At 32.6% G+C, this 16,095-nt stretch overlaps 1 pseudogene; it reads right to left on the bottom strand.

The window, feature by feature from the left end:
* Nucleotides 1-2,821: 2,821 nt before the first annotated feature.
* The window catches only part of LOC140954691 (uncharacterized), a 32,205-nt pseudogene continuing 18,931 nt past the window's right edge, over nt 2,822-16,095 (bottom strand).

The following is a 16,095-nucleotide window of genomic DNA, read 5'->3' as shown; positions in this document are numbered from 1 at the left end:
AAAGTTGAATAACAAAGTTCCATAACAAAAGTCTTAACAAATGTTACACTCTTTATTAGGTTAAATTCCCCCAACAACATTGGTGTCTTGTCAGTGTTTACCAACCACTTGTTATACTGAAAAGATCTAGTGACAATGTAGTAGTTACTATTATCATTCACAAATCGGACTAATTCTATTTTACCTTAAAACTCATAGATGGACCTTTTAATTTTCATGTTTTGTTAGCTTATTCAATTCTTTCAACCACATTCACTAGGCTAGTAAAGTGTTAGGTTGCACTTCTAACCATGAACTCAAAGTAGAGTGCCATGAAAGTATTAGTAAACAAGCTAACAATCACCTTTTCTAGCAGTTAAGGATTCGCATGAGCAACTACTCCACGCCACCTCTAGGCATACTCTCGGATAGATTCTCTGTCACCTATTTTCATATCTTGTAGGCTTATTTTGTTAGATGCAATATCAATATTGGATTTATACTGCTTGATGACACGACCAAAAGATTGATGTCTTCTCCCAAGTGCAGGAGTGTCGAAGTAATAAATAACCTGGCAAGACCGGGGTCGAACCACAGAGAGATTAATTGTATAAATTATAAATAACAAGAGAACAACAACAACAACAGCAGTAACAACAACAACAACAACAACAACAACAACAACAACAATAATAGTAATAGTAGTAGTAGTAGTAGTAATAATAATAATAATACTCAGTACGTGGCGTTGTTATACCTAAGAATGATCTAAAAGATCGGGTCACAAGTTTCCAGCCTATACTGAGTTTATGAAAAGATCAAAGAGATAAATTATATAATATAAACAGAATGTAAATAATAATAGTAATAGTAATAATATTAATAGTAATAGTAATAGTAATAGTAATAGTAATAGTAGTAGTAGTAGTAGTAGTAATAATAATAGTAGTAGTAGTAGTAGTAGTAGTAGTAATAAAAAGAAGAGGAGGAAGAAATTAATGAGAACTTTGAGATGGAAGATTAATGTAAGGATTAAACAATGATAAAAACAAATGTCAAGGTTAGAGGATCCACCAATGGTATTTCAAACAAGTATAGTATAAACTCTTATTACTCAATTTGGAAACCACACACGAAGGAGGTTCCAATCGGATGATTTGTCATTAATAGCTCATTATAAATTATTAACATGATCATATTAATTATCTTTTTTACATAACACCAAACTTTTAAATATTGTCAGGAATTCATGATGTTAACTAATGTTAACAACAAATCAAGTACCTTTCATAGCCCAAGTGTAGGTAATACCATACGGTTGGGCTATGAGAGTACCAAGCATTTGTTGTACCAAGTGTTATACAACACAAATCTAAATTAACCATTTAACAAAGGTATTAAGAATTAGTAAGATAAAAAGATAAGACATGTTAATATTAAACATTAAGGTCCATGTTGAGTTTACACTATACTTATTCTTACACCATTAGTGTAACCTTTTCACCTTGACATAATAAACTTAGCTAAACATAATGAAGAAGAGAAACATAAATAAACAAAACAAGAACATAAAGAAAATACAAGTTAACTAAGTAAAGGAAAGGAAATGAAAAGCATAAACAAGATATTAATGAAAGCAAAACTTAAAAATTACAAAAAAATATAAAGAGAGAAATAAAGAGCATGAACTTGATCTGAACAACCAAGCCCCCAAATGCATGGCAAATGCCTCCTTTTATAGGCCAAAATTTAGAATTATTGATTTGATGACTAATTGTTGAGTGGGTGGCCAACTTTTGACTTGGTGAAAATCCTTATCTTCTTGTCTAAATAAAAAACAAATGCTACCATCCGAACTGGGTCCACTGGAAAACACGAAAGTTGTAAGAAATTGACTCAACTTTCCAAGAAAAAAAAATGGAGGTCATTCGGACTTCTAGAACTCCAGATATAGGCCAAACACTGAACAATGTTTGGGATGCAGGACAGATTCAGACTTCTCCGTTGTTGCTATAATTTGGACTTGAAAATGGCCTTCTTAGATCTTGATGAAAACATGATTGTTGTAGACCTATGTCTTACTAAATCTGTGCAAAAATTTAAGGTCATTTGGACATCTAGAACTTGAGATATGACCCAATTACCGAACAGTGTTCCAGTTTGGACTGCACCAACATCTCTTTTTTAAGTTTCACCCTCTCTTTATCTTCACAAATTTCAGTAGTTGAATTCATCAATCAATCCTTTGATTTATGTGATAGGTCTGCATTTAAGATGAACATTTACCATATATTAGGGCATTTTATAGTATTAGACTTGTTATTATAAAACATGCTTTAGTTAAGGAGTTATTAATACTTTAAGTGCAAAATGATGATATAAAACCTTGATAAATATGCACTGTTAAGTACTAATCACTTGACAAAGCCATTCACTAAGTCTTTCCATCTCTTAATGTTAGTGTTACCCAATTACATATACCAACTTAGAGCAGTACCACATCAACTTTCCTAGAAAAAAATAGATCAAGAGTTTCTTATCACGGATGACTTCTGTCATCTTATTACAGTACTCTTTTAGATTAGTCATCGGGTACTGTGTACTTGTGTGTTTAATAAATTCTAGCACTTTGAACTTCTTACGGACCACTATATTTGGAACCAAACACATTTCAATGGCTATCATTGGATCATACAGAATTGCTTCCTTTAATTTCACTTAATACCTCTTTAATGACAGATAACTTATCAAAATCCTCGTCTTCTATCACCTTTGCCAACTAGGTTAAAACAATCAGGTCTACAGTTGATGTTGGCTGAGAAAAGGAAAAAGGTATAGTGAACTAGGTCTCCATCAAGGTGCCATTTGCCTCAAAATCTGTGGAATGAAGTGAAAAGAGCTATTTACAAGGTGCAAGTTAGGCGGTAACTGTAGGCCGAGTAGAAGTTTATTCTTCAAGTTTAGATGTTAGGATTTGTTCGGGTAAACCGGTGAGCCTAATAGTATCACCTTCCATATCATTCATCTTTGTATGTTGGGCTTCTAACTATACATTTTCTCCATTCTCCATGAGTTTTTTTTTTTTTTTTTTTAAGTTGAGTGTTTATGGATTTTAAGGTTTTGGCTTATAGGCGTTGGCTTATATTTCATAAAGCAAATAAATATAAGATGCTTACAAAAATAAAAAGGAAAATTAAACACGGGTTCATTCTTTAAGGGTGATAATGGTCATCATCTATAGATTTGTGACCCAAATGTCATCATTACATTGATGAGGGAATCTGACACGACCAAAAGCTTGATGTCTTCTCCCAAGTGCAGGAGTGTCGAAGTAATAAATAACCCGACAAAACCGGGGTCGAACCACAAAGAGGTTAATTGTATAAATTATAAATAACAATACAACAACAACAACAATAATAACAACAATAATAGTAATAGTAATAATAATATTAATAGTAATAATAATAATAATAATAATTCTCAGTACGTGGCGTTGTTATACCTGAGAATAATCTAAAAGATCGGGTCACAAGTTTCCAGCCTATATACTAAGTTTATGAAAAGATCAAAGAGATATATTAAATAATATAAACAGATTTCTGATGCGAATGAACAAGGCAAGACCAACAATGTCAGGATCCTTGATCAAACACAGAGCATACTTAACGTACATAAAATATAACAAGAATGTAGATAATAATACTAGTAGTAGTAATAATAAAGAGAGCTTTGAGAGGTAAGGTTGATGTAAGGATTAAACAATAATAAAAACAAATGTCAAGGTTAGAGGATCCACTAATGGTACTTCAAACAAGTATAGTATAAACTCTTATTACTCAATTAGAAACCACACATAAAAAAGGTTCCAATCAGATTATAAATTGTTAACATGATTACATTAGTTATCTTATTCGAATAATGCTAATACTTGTAAATGTTGTCAGGCATTCATGATTATAACTTATGTTAACAACAAATCAAGTTCCTTTCATAGCTCAGGTGTCGGTTATACCATACAGTATGGGCTATGAAAGTGTCAAGTATTTGTTGTAACAAGTGTTACACAACATAAATCTAGATTAACCATTTAACAAGCAAAGTATTAAAAGTAAACAAGATAACAAATATAAAACATGTTAGTATCCAACATTAAGGTCCATGTTAAGTTTATATTATACTTATTCTTACATCATTAGTGTACCCTTTTCACCTTGACATAATTAACTTAGCTAAACATAATGAAAGAAAGAAACATAAATAAACAAGATAAGAACATAATTATACAAATAAAGGAAAGGAAATGAAGAGCATAAACAAGAGATTAATATAGCATCAAATAAAACTTAAACATTACAAAATACAAAGAAAGAGAGCAAGAGCATGATCTTTATCTGAACACCAAGATGCCTCAATACATGGTAAATGCCTTCTTTTATAGGTAAAATTTGGAACTATTGATTTGTTGACTAATTGATGAGTGGGTGGCCACATCTTGACTTTGTGACAATCTTTATCTTCTTGTCTGAACAAGATGTCATTGCTAACATCATAATTTGCACAGAATCCTCAGGAAAGTTCTAGGAAATTGTCTCAGCTTTCCAACAAAAAAAATGAGGTCATTTGGACTTCTAGAACTCAAGATATGGGCTGAACACTGAACAGTGTCTGGGCTGCAGGACAAATTCAGACTTCTTCGTTGTTCCTACAATTTGGACTTCAAAACGACCTTTTTAAATCTTGGGCTCCCATGAAAGTTGTAAGCCTATGTCTTACCTTTCCATCCATATAAAATGAACCTAAATCCGAGATCTAGAGCTCCAAATATGATCCAATTATCGAGCAATGTTTCGGTTTGGACTGCACCAGCATCTCTTTTCTAAGTTTGGTCATCTCTTTGTCCTTTCACTTTGAATACTTAAACTCATCAATCAATCTCTTCATTTATGTGATAGGCATGCATTTAAGATGAGCATTTACCATAAATTAAGGTATCTTATAATATCAAACTTGTTATTATAAAACATGCTTTAGTTAAGGAGTTATTGATACTTTAAGTGCAAAATGATGATATAAAACCTTGATAAATATGCACTTTTAAGTATTAATCACACCCCCCAACCAGCTTATTACTAGTCCCTAGTAATCAAAAGCGTTAAAATAGAGAAACAATTTGCAAGTTCACAAAGCAAGGTATTCATCATTCAACTTCTATTAATCTATCCAGATAAACAAACTCTCATTAAATTTATATTCCTGCTTCATATTTCTTAAACAAGATATTCATAAACCTTCTTTTTATGTGCTCAATATATAAAAACATAGATGATGAGGCTTTTGTTGGAAGAAAACAATATTATGTTCGAAAGTTTACGGTTAACTTCCCTGGGTTGGGATTATTATTATTATTTTTTTTTATATACACATACAACTCAAAACACAATGTATCTTTAACCCATTTAACGAGTTTTAGGCTAATAACTCCCAGACCAGTTGGTCTTAAGGCATTAGGTGTTGAGACACCCTTACGAGCTTAGCAACTTGGGTTGCAGATACTGATATGTAGATAGTGCAATGTTTGATTCCCTTAAGCTTTTCTCCTTAACCCATGTAACAAGCTTTGGGCCAATAGCTCCCAAGTCAGTTGACTTTAGGGTATTAGGTGTTAAAACACCCCTTCGGGTTTAATTGCTTAGGTTAGGGAGGCTACAAAACCAAACTTATCTACGTTTTTATTATCATTATCATTTTTTTTTAGAGATTAATATACTATCCCTTTCCCTTAGTTGTTACCTTCAACAAAAGGACATAAATAATGTAATAATCCAACGTTCAACCCACAATCATATGTTAAAGTGTGTGTGTGAAAATGAAGGTTTAAGAATACTTGTTAAATGAGTATATGAAGCAGAATCAAGTGATAACAATGCGAGAGTTTGTAAACCTGAATATTTCAAGAAGTATTATGATAGACCTTGGTAATGATACTTACTAAGATACGTCTCAAGAGTCAATAAAATTTCCTCGTTACTCTGTCATCCTAATAACAATTTTGTCGAATGGTTTTAATAGTAGCAACAACAATTAGTAAGTTATTTTTTTTTATTTTTTTTAATGTCAACTACTACCCTCCCCCCCAACCAGAATGAGACATTGTCCTCAATGTCCTCAGGTAGAAAGATAGAGTATAGAGACATCACCTGAAACAGCGAACACTGGCACACTTGAAACACGCTTAAACAAATATAAGAAGTAACCAAACAAAATAATATGCTATTAATAAAACCAAAAGACACAAGGTTTCACAAATGAAGGCTCAAATCTAATCTAAGCTTTTTACGGCTTTCCGTAGTTGACCAATCTAGGCGACTTATGCAGGGATCAATGACAGGGATGAAAGATTGTAGTTGGTCAATCAATTGTTCAACAGTAGCAGCAGAGATTATGATTTGTCGTGCCGAAGATGTTAGAAATTCCTGTTCCATAGCTTGATCAAGGAAAGACAACAATTTATCATAGAAACCATTAACATTTAACAAACCTATAGGTTTATGATGAATGTGCAGTTAGGCCCAAGAGAAAATATGAAAGATCTCTTTCAATGTACCCAAACCACCTGGTAAGGCAATGAAGGCATCAACATGGCTAAACATGGTATTCAGTCGATCAGACATTGTGGGGACCTATAGTTCCTCTCCAATTATTTTTCCAATGATGTTCCCATTTACTAAAGCTTTGGGGACAACCCCCAAAACTTGACTACCTCCTAAAAATACAGTCATTGACACACCTCCCATTAACCCAAGGCTGCCTCCCCCATACATTAAATGAATCTTTCTCTTAGCTAATACCTGACCAAGATGATTTGCTGATTCTAAAAACTCTTTTTTTTTTCCAGGACTAGATCCACCGAAAACACAAATATTTCTTATATGATGGCTTGAGGAACCTGCCATTTCTACACACTTCTATATTTGATGAATGTATGGGTTGAGTAGAAATGAAGGGAAGGAAAAGAAGAATTTATAGATGAGAAATTGAAAAATGCAATCATGCCATCTATATGTAGGCCAGTTGTAGTCTCGCACTCTCTCTCTCTCTCTCTCTTTATTAATTATTTATTTTGAAAAAGCATGTGTATGTACAGGTAGTTGTGATTGTGGCTCACATCTTCCCTTGGTTTTACGTCCAAGAACGGCTTAAATGCCCTCTATGGGTCGGGGATAGGCTTCTGATTAGTACTTAAAAGTGCATGTTTATCAAGGGTTTATATCATCATTTTGCACTTAAAGTATCAATAACTCCTTAACTAAAGCATGTTTTATAATAACAAGTCTAATACTATAAAATACCCTAATATATGGTAAATGTTCATCTTAAATGCAGGCATATCACATAAATCAAAGGATTGATTGATGAATTCAACTACTGAAATTTTGAAGATAAAGAAGGGTGAAGCTTAGAAAAGAGACGTTGTTGCAGTCCAAACTGGAACATTGTTCGGTAATTGGGTCATATCTCGAGTTCTAGATATCCAAATGATCTGAAATTTTTACATAGATTTGATAAGACATAGGCCTACAACTTTCATTTGTACATCAAGATCTAAGAAGGCCGTTTTCAAGTCCACATTATAGCAACAACAAAGAAGTCTGAATCTGTCATGCAGCCCAAACACTATTCAGTGTTTGGCCCATATCTGAAGTTCTAGAAGTCCAAATCACCTCCACTTTTTTTTCCTAGAAAGCTGAGTCAATTTCCTACAACTTTCATGCTTTTAAGTGGACCCAGTTCTGATGCTAGCATTTTCGTTTTATTTAGACAAGATGATAAGGATTTTCACTAAGTCAAAAGTTGGCCACCCACTCAACAATTAGTCATCAAAGCAATAATTCTGAATTTTGGCCTATAAAAGGAGGCATTTGCCATGTATTTGGGGGCTTGGTTGTTCAGATCAAGTTCATGCTCTTTATTTTCTCTCTTTATATTTTTGTAATTCTTAAGTTTTGCTTTCATTAATTTCTTGTTTATGCTTTTCATTTCCTTTCCTTTCCTTAGTTAACTTGTATTTTATTTATGTTCTTGTTTTGTTTATTTATGTTTCTCTTCTTCATTATGTTTGGCTAAGTTTATTATGTCAAGGTGAAAAGGTTACACTAATGGTGTAAGAACAAGTATGGTATAAACTCAATATGAACCTTAATGTTTAATATTAACATGTCTTATCTTTTTATCTTACTAATTCTTAATACCTTGCTTGTTAAATGGTTAATCTAAATTTGTGTTGTATAATACTTGGTACAACAAATGCTTGGCACTCTCATAGCCCAACCGTATGGTATTAACTACACCTGGGCTATGAAAGGTACTTGATTTGTTGTTAACATCAATTAACATCATGAATTCCTGATAATATTTAAAAGTTTGGTGTTATGTAAATGAGATAATTAATATGATCATGTTAATAATTTATAATGAGCTATTAATGACAAATCATCCGAATGGAACCTCCTTCGTGTGTGGTTTCCAAATTGAGTAATAAGAGTTTATACTATACTTGTTTGAAATACCATTGGTGGATCCTCTAACCTTGACATTTATTTTTATCATTGTTTAATCCTTACATTAATCTTCCATCTCAAAGTTCTCATTAATTTCTTCCTCCTCTTCTTTTTATTGTTATTATTATTACTACTACTAATATTATTATTATTATTATTATTATTATTATTATTATTATTATTATTATTATTTACATTCTTGTTATATTTTATGTATGTTAAGTATGCTCTGTGTTTTGATCAAGGATCCTGACATTGTTGGTCTTGCCTTGTTCATTCGCATCAGAAATTTGTTTATATTATATAATATATCTCTTTGATCTTTCCATAAACTCAGTATATAGGCTGGAAACCTGTGACCTGATCTTTTAGATCATTCTCAAGTATAACAACGTCACGTACTGAGTATTATTATTATTATTATTATTATTATTATTATTATTATTATTATTATTATTATTACTACTATTACTATTACTGTTATTGTTATTGTTATTGTTGTTATTGTTGCTATTATTGTTATTGTTGTGTTGTTATTTATAATTTATACAAATAACCTCTCTGTGGTTCGACCCCGGTCTTGCCGGGTTATTTATTACTTCGACACTCCTGCACTTGGGAGAAGACATCAATCTTTTGGTCATGTCAGCTTCCCTTCCAGTTTTCTTAAAAACTGGCAAACAGGGTCTTTTTTAGTCAGATTCCCAAGATTAAGTCGAGCATGTTCTTTATGGAATTATGGCCATAAATCATGAATTGCACGATGCACATCTCCACTAGGATGCGTCTCAAGGGTCAACAAAAGATTATCTAAAGACCCTTTACTCAGGCCATCCTTAATGAATTGTATTTTATCTTCACGGTTTACAGATATCATTTCTAAAGAACGACACGTCGCATTAGACGTGCCAGACTTTCAATCGTTTTGCACGACGTTTTTTGCAAAAGTGTTTTTACCTGTTCCAAGCATGTGTGAAATGAAAGAATTAGAGGGCTCACCTGAGAAACAGAACTTTGCTTCAATTAGCTAATGAATATCTTTAGAAATTCCATGATTCATTAACAACCTCAATCTTGCACACCTAGCACGGTAAATTTTTGTAATCGTATTTGGAGGCAGAGCGGGAAAATACATTTTCAACTTTTAAATAGTGGTGTCCATTTTCAAATGAGAATTGGGGAAAAGATTCATAGAAGGGAGAAAGAGTAGAGAATTGTACAAATATATACAGATATCAGTTATTTGGGAAACTGAAAGAACCGACTTAAGTCACGGAGTACCGTTATCCGCCATTTGACCGGGGTGAGAGAGAGACTAGCAAAACAAAAGTCACACCAAAAAGGAACACAAAAAAAAGAGAAAAACAAAATAATCAACCTTTATCTATAAGATCATTCAAACCAATGGATTCATTTTCACTAGGAAACTCATTAAAGTAAGCTTTCAAACGATGTCCATTTACCTCGAAAACATTGTCATTCTTTGAATTCTCAATATCAAGGGCCCTATAAGGATACACATGTTTCGAAATAAATGGACCGCTCCATCGTGATCTTATTTTTTCAGGAAATAAATGCAGTTGAGAATTATAAAGCAAAACTTTTTGACCAGTATCAATTTTTTAACAATTTTCACAAGTTTTGCAGAATGCATGTGTGTCCTTGAACATGGTAGGCCAATAAAATCTATTTTGTAAGATTTTTTCAGTCGTCTTTCTTGATGAGAATTGACTCCCACATGCTTCAGAATGACAAAGTTTAATGACACTACTTACCTCATTGTCAGGAATGCATCTTTGAAATTTTTGATCAGGACAATATTTGAATAAGTTAGGGTCATCCTAATAAAAGTTCTTCACTTCGTTCAAAAACTTTCCTTTGTCTTCAGTACTCCAGTAAGCTGGTAAATCCTGAAGCAAGAAAATTGATATTTTTAGCAAACCAAGGCATTGAACTAAGAGAAAGTGAGGATTTGTCAAGAGAGTAATCATCGATTGGTGGGATGTCAGATGTCAAATCTGTTGTCACTTTTGACAAAAGATCGGCATCAATATTTTTGGTGCCTTTTTCATCTGTGATTTCTTCTTGAGAATAAATTATTTGCAAATCCTCAGATTCATCGAACTCAATTTTACTCAAAGTAGATTCAAGTTGATCATGAACTAATTCTTCAATAAGATCAACTTCTTGTAAAACATTATCATCTTCAGACTGCTTGCAAATGTTGAAAATATTCATCTCCAATGTCATGTTTCCAAAAGATAACTTCATGAGTCCATTCCTACAATTAATCAATGCATTAGAAGTTGCAAGAAACGGACGTTCTAAAATAATAGGAAATGAATTACATGCTTCAACAGGTTGCGTATCCAAGACAATAAAATCCACAGGATAAATGAATTTATCGACTTGTACTAACACATCTTCAATTATTCCTCTAGGCACTTTTACAGATCTATCGGCAAGTAAAAGAGTTACAGGAAGTTGGTTTTAACTCACCTAGAATGAGACTCTGAAAAACTGAATATGGAAGTAAATTCACACTAGCTCCAAGATCAAGTAAGGCTCTTTCAATTTTATGTTCTCCAATTATAGGACAACCAGGGTCTTTATATTTCAAAGCATTATTGTTCTGAAGAATGGCATTTACTTGTTCAGCTGAAAAGGCTTTCTTTTTCACATTCAGTTTTCTCTTCACAGTGCACAGATCTTTCAAAAATTTAGCATAGGAAGGAACCTGTTTAATAGCATCCAACAAAGGTATATTGATCCTTACCTGTTTGAAAGTTTCAAAGATTTCAGAGTTGTGATTGACTTTCCTTTGTTTGGTCATGGCATGAGGAAATGGAAGTGCTGGCAAGGAATCAGCCTTCTCTTTGCAATGTTCAGGTTCAACCCCTTCCTTACCCTTAGAGATAGACTCATCATCTTTCTTACAAGGTTCAAGAATGGGTTTTTCAATAACCTTACCACTACGAATAGTGATGACTGATTTGACTTGATCCATGTGTTGGCTTCTAGAACCACTTGCATTTGCATTGTATTGCCCCTTTGGATTTTGCTGTGGTTGAGATGGAAACTTACCTTTCTCTTGGAAACTAAGAGCAGATGTTAACTTTGCAAGAGTATCTTTAAAATCTGTCATGCCTTGAGAAAGTTGAGTGTTGATTGCCTCTTGCTTTTCAATGAATGCATGCAATGTTTCCTCAAGATTTCTTCTAGGAGATGGAGCATAAGGAGGTGCATATCCATGAGAATTTTGGAAATTATGGTGTGCTTGAAACGGTGGCTGTGAAGTTTGTGCATTGTTGCTATCACTCTTCCAACTAAAATTTGGGTGATTTCTCCAACCAGGGTTATACGTTTGTGAGTATGGGTTATGGTTGGGCCTTTGGAAATTGTTTAAAGCATGGGCTTATTCATGGAGGCATTCCCTAAAAGAAGGCAAAGTTGGACAATCATTTGTCGAGTGTTCATTGGTTTCATAGATTTGACACACAATGTCTTGAATAGATTTTAATTGACCACTCTTTTTCAATTCAAGTGCTTCGACTTTTCTAGCTAAAGATACAAACTTGGCTTGGAGGTCATGATCTTCCCTAAGGTTGTGCATACCTCCACTAGATGTATGAGGTTGAGTTTTACTTGGTGCCTCATAAGTACCTGTGGTGTCCTAATTTTGAGCATTTTCGACTAGCAAGTCTAGGTACTCTATTGCTTCATTAGGGTCTTTATCTTCAAAAGTTCCATTGCACATCAATTCAACCATTTCCCTATCTCTAGGTGTTAACCCTTCATAAAAATGTAAAACCAATCTCCATGTTTCAAAACCATGATGAGGGCAAGTATTAAGCAAATCTCGATACTTATCCCAAAATTGGTAAAATGTTTCTCCTGGCTTTTAAGTGAAAGTGATGATTTGTCTTTTGAAAGAGTTTGTTCTGTGAGACGGAAAAAACTTCTTTAAAAATTGTTGTTGCATTTCATCCCAAGCATGAATAGATCCTGGTCTCAAATTTTGTAGCCATGTTTTAGCTTTATCTTTTAATGAAAAAGAAAAAAGCTTTAATCTAATGGTGCTCATGCTACAATTTGAGTCATTATAGGTATTACAGACCTCCTCAAATTCCCTTAAATACAATTATGGATTTTCTAGGTCTAAGCCATGAAAAGAAGGTAAAAGTTGAATAATGCCTGGCTTAAAATTAAAATGAGATGCATTAGGAGGGAAAACTATGCATGAGGGTGCACTTGTTCTTGTGGGATTCATATGGTCTCTAAGTGTTCTCATACGGTTATTCTCATTATTCTCATTATGGAGCCATTGATTATCTTCTTCAGCCATATTTTCTAAAAATGATAAGGATACCCTACAAAGTTTACCACTTAATGTACGTGACCAAACTCGCATGCACGTGTAAAAGGAGAATAAATGAAGAGAAGAAAAGAAAAGAAAAAGAAAGAAAGAAAACAAAACAAAAGAAACAAGAGTTAGAAAAAATAAAAAATGAAAAGAGAAAATAAAAAAATATATTATAATTTATACAAGAATTTACCTCCCCGACAACGACGCTAAAAACTTGACACGACCAAAAGCTTGATGTCTTCTCCCAAGTGCAGGAGTGTCGAAGTAATAAAATAACCCGGCAAGACCGGTGTCGAACCACAGAGAGGTTATTTGTATAAATTATAAATAACAACACAACAAGAACAATAATAGCAACAATAACAACAACAATAACAACAATAACAGTAATAGTAATAGTAATAATAATAATAATAATAATAATAATAATAATAATTCTCAGTACATGGCGTTGTTATACCTGAGAATAATCTAAAAGATCGGGTCACAAGTTTCCAGCCTAATATACTAAGTTTATGAAAAGATCAAAGAGATATATTAAATAATATAAACAGATTTCTGATGCGAATGAACAAGGCAAGACCAACAATGTCAGGATCCTTGATCAAACACAGAGCATACTTAACGTACATAAAATATAACAAGAATGTAGATAATAATACTAGTAGTAGTAATAATAAAGAGAGCTTTGAGAGGTAAAGGTTGATGTAAGGATTAAACAATAATAAAAACAAATGTCAAGGTTAGAGGATTCACTAATGGTACTTCAAACAAGTATAATATAAACTCTTATTACTCAATTAGAAACCATACATAAAAAAGGTTCCAATCAGATTATAAATTGTTAACATGATTACATTAGTTATCTTATTCGAATAATGCTAATACTTGTAAATGTTGTCAGACATTCATGATTATAACTTATGTTAACAACAAATCAAGTTCCTTTCATAGCTCAGGTGTCGGTTATACCATACAGTATGGGCTATGAAAGTGTCAAGTATTTGTTGTAACAAGTGTTACACAATATAAATCTAGATTAACCATTTAACAAGCAAAGTATTAAAAGTAAACAAGATAACAAATATAAAACATGTTAGTATCCAACATTAAGGTCCATGTTAAGTTTATATTATACTTATTCTTACACCATTAATGTACCATTTTCACCTTGACATAATTAACTTAGCTAAACATAATGAAAGAAAGAAAAATAAATAAACAAGATAAGAACATAATTATACAAATAAAGGAAAGGAAATGAAGAGCATAAACAAGAGATTAATATCGCATCAAATAAAACTTAAACATTACAAAATACAAAGAAAGAGAGCAAGAGCATGATCTTGATCTGAACACCAAGATGCCTCAATACATGGTAAATGCCTCCTTTTATAGGTAAAATTTGAAACTATTGATTTGTTGACTAATTGATGAGTGGGTGGCCACATCTTGACTTTGTGACAATCCTTATCTTCTTGTATGAACAAGATGTCATTGCTAACATCATAATTTGCACAGAATCCTCAGGAAAGTTCTAGGAAATTGTCTCAGCTTTCCAACAAAAAAATGAGGTCATTTGGACTTCTAGAACTCAAGATATGCGCTGAACACTGAACAGTGTCTGGGCTGTAGGACAGATTCAGACTTCTTCGTTGTTCCTACAATTTGGACTTCAAAACGGCCTTTTTAAATCTTGGGCTCCGCATGAAAGTTGTAGGCCTATGTCTTACCTTTCCATCCATATAAAATGAACCTAAATTAGAGATCTAGAGCTCCAGATATGATCCAATTACCAAGCAATGTTCCGGTTTGGACTGCAGCCAAACATTCTTTTCTAAGTTTGGCCAATCTCTTTGTCCTTTCACTTTCAATACTTAAACTCATCAATCAATCCCTTTATTTATGTGATAGGCATGCATTTAAGATGAGCATTTACCATAAATTAAGGTATCTTATAGTATCAAACTTGTTATTATAAAACATGCTTTAGTTAAGGAGTTATTGATACTTTTAAATACTAATCAGAATCCATATCCATCTTAGTCATTTTTATAATAGCTTAGACTCTTGTAAAAATATATATGATAACCATTTGCAACTTAAAAGTCCTAAAAACTTAGGATGCTTATATGTTAGGGGCTTTCTTTGATGTAAGTTATAAATGCTATGTACAATTTTAAGGATATATTTAATTTATTAAGTGAGTATGGGTAGGTTTTCTACCTAGCCTTAAAAGGGTTTCAGATTTGTCAAATGACAGTCTTTGTAAGAACAATATGAGGGCATTCCAAGAAACAATTAATACACATATGTCTACCATTACCAAGCGAAATACTTGGATTTCAAGTTGGGTGTTTCACGAGCCCTGAACTTTGATCTACAATACAGGGCAAACTGTTAATCTCCTACCTAACCAAAACGTTTGTGTGTACTTCAAAAAATTAAAGCATGTGATGCATGAATGAATTAATCCACATTCAATATACAATGCATGAGCAATATTTATAAAATACATGTTTAAAAATAAATGGATAGACCAAACCAAAATCAAACAACAATCAAGCATACAACAAACTTAGTCCCACTCATGTAAGGGCTATAATGGAGTCATCATTCTATGTGTGTGTGTGTGTATTATATCATGATATTCATCCTTCCAGATTTGATTCGAGTATGGAAAGAACAAGGAGTCTTATCCTTTATGGTTTAAAGTTTGGAGTTGTCATACAGCATTTTGATCACTAGGGATTATAATTAGTCTATAAAGTTTGAATAAGACGACTAATTATGTTTAAGGAAGACACTAACACTCTTAAATACTACCCTTAAGGTAAGTTACATTGTTTATTTGTCTGATAATTACTAAGATTTTGTTAGTGTTTTTTTCTAACTATTAGTCTGTTTATTGATTAAAATAGGCTTCATATCAGTAAGATGGACAATGGCTTTTTTATAGGTCAAACCAAACTGTTATAAAGCCAAAATATTCTTATATATTTTTATTTCCTTTAATACTAGGAATATGTATTACATATAAGTTATAATTCTCAAATATTTAAAAGTAAAGAAAATGAGAAAAGAAAAAGAGAAAGGGGTTATTTTATTTATTATAGGCCTAATTTGACCCTTTTTATATTAAAAACATTGTTTTATGTAAGTTTGTAAAATCCTGATGTTAAATATGAA

The sequence above is a fragment of the Populus alba genome, chromosome 16, assembly GCF_005239225.2.
Source record: "Populus alba chromosome 16, ASM523922v2, whole genome shotgun sequence".
Lineage (NCBI taxonomy): Eukaryota > Viridiplantae > Streptophyta > Magnoliopsida > Malpighiales > Salicaceae > Populus > Populus alba.
Note: the sequence above shows the minus strand (reverse complement) of the source record. Positions and strands in the feature narration are given on the sequence as shown.